The sequence below is a fragment of the Sapajus apella genome, unplaced genomic scaffold (assembly GCF_009761245.1).
Source record: "Sapajus apella isolate SASKATOON/1434 unplaced genomic scaffold, GSC_monkey_1.0 scaffold12565, whole genome shotgun sequence".
Taxonomy (NCBI): domain Eukaryota; kingdom Metazoa; phylum Chordata; class Mammalia; order Primates; family Cebidae; genus Sapajus; species Sapajus apella.
Window position 1 is genome coordinate 1 of NW_022449486.1, and position 1,612 is coordinate 1,612.

The window sequence follows — 1,612 nt, forward strand, 5'->3', positions numbered from 1 at the left end:
CATTCATCTCCTATTCTGGGTTTTCTCCTTTCCCTGTCTCACCTTCCCTTCTTCCTCACTGTGCTTCCGGGGATCGCATCTCAAGCCACCTGCCCTCAAGTCCCCATCTTAGGGTTTGCTCCTGGGACACCTAAAGCAAACAAAAAAGATCACTGGCACTTCCTTCCCCTACCTGCATGCATGAAGCTATAATATTCAATAAAAGCTAATTTCCATTTTGGATTCCTTATTCAGAGTTTAAGAATCCTTGTTCCCTATGAGTTAACTGCAGGAAGTGGAAACTGGTGTTACTATCTAGGCCTTTCTGTTGGGCAGGTGGGCTGGGGCTGGTGAGCAACTTACACTCTGGTCTTCATTGTCATTCTTCATGTGCTGGGCGATGAAGCTGATACCTTCTAATGCCTCCTGCACATCCTGTTGGAACCTCCCAGAGGACCGCAGCCGGAAGTCCCTGGGGATACCCACCACGGTGCAGCTGGCTGGAGACTTGGGAGCTGCAGAGGCAGGGTTCACAAAGTACATGGAGTTCCCATCGAAGTTGGAGGGGTTGGCAGAGGTGGTGGCGGCCTCGGGCTTGGTCAGGCGTGACTTGCTGGACAGGAGGGCTCTGGCTGGGCTGCTGTTGGGGCCAGGGTGCTTCATGAAGAGGAAGGTGGGCAGCTTGTGCAGGAAGCAGCACTTGACCCAGGGCACCATGGTGTGGGTGCTGGGTGAGCGGTGATGCACATTCAGCACACAGATGCTGGTGATGATGGAGAAGGTGACCAGCACCATGGTGAACATGAAGTACTTCCCAATGAGCGGCACGTCGAGGGAGGTGGGCAGCACGATCTTGGAGATGAGCAGCAGGAAGACGGTGAGCACCAGCAGCATGGAGATGCACAGTGTCATCTTCTCACCACAGTCGGACGGCAGGTAGAAGACAAGGATGGCTAGCGAGGTGATGAGCATGCGGGGGATGATGAGGTTGATGGTGTAGAAAAGCGGCTTGCGCTTGACGATGAAGTCGTAAGTCACGTCCACGTAGCTGGGGTCCTGTGAGTTCACTGTCCTTTGCCCCGGGAGGGCCACTGTGTCCCACTCGCCACTGGGAGTAAAGTCATCCATGCTGTCTGTGGGCAACATGAGGACCATGTCTATCTCCGTGTGGTCGTTAAGTCCAGGAGCAGAATTTGAGGGTGCAGTTCTGCCAGTTGAAGGAAAAGTGCTTCACCTCAATCTTGCAGGTGCTCTTGTAGATGGCAGGGGGCAGCCACAGGGTGCTGCTGTTGGACCAGTCTATAACGTTGGTATAGACAGACCTCGTAGGTCCCGTCAGTGCTGGGCAGGGGCAGGGCATGGACAATATCGTGAAACCCATACACGAGGCCTGGCGTGGCCTCAGAACTCACTGAAGAGCCCTTTGGGAATTTTTCCCACTAGTCACCCTTCCAATCCGCCGGGACCTCATGGAAAGGGACCTGCCTTTGTTGGCAACTATGTGGTGGAGAGAGCCCTACCATCAGACACTCTTACGGCTTTCCATGGAATCGCTCATTTAAGCCTCTCACTAGTCCAGTGAGGTAGGTTTTATTGTTATCCCCATTCTGCAGTTGGGAAAGCCAAGGCCCAG

General features: G+C 53.9%; 1 pseudogene; it reads right to left on the reverse strand.

Moving 5' to 3' along the window:
• Positions 1 to 124: 124 nt before the first annotated feature.
• LOC116548456 lies at positions 125 to 1,320 on the reverse strand (annotated as a pseudogene).
• Between the last annotated feature and the right edge of the window lie 292 nt (positions 1,321 to 1,612).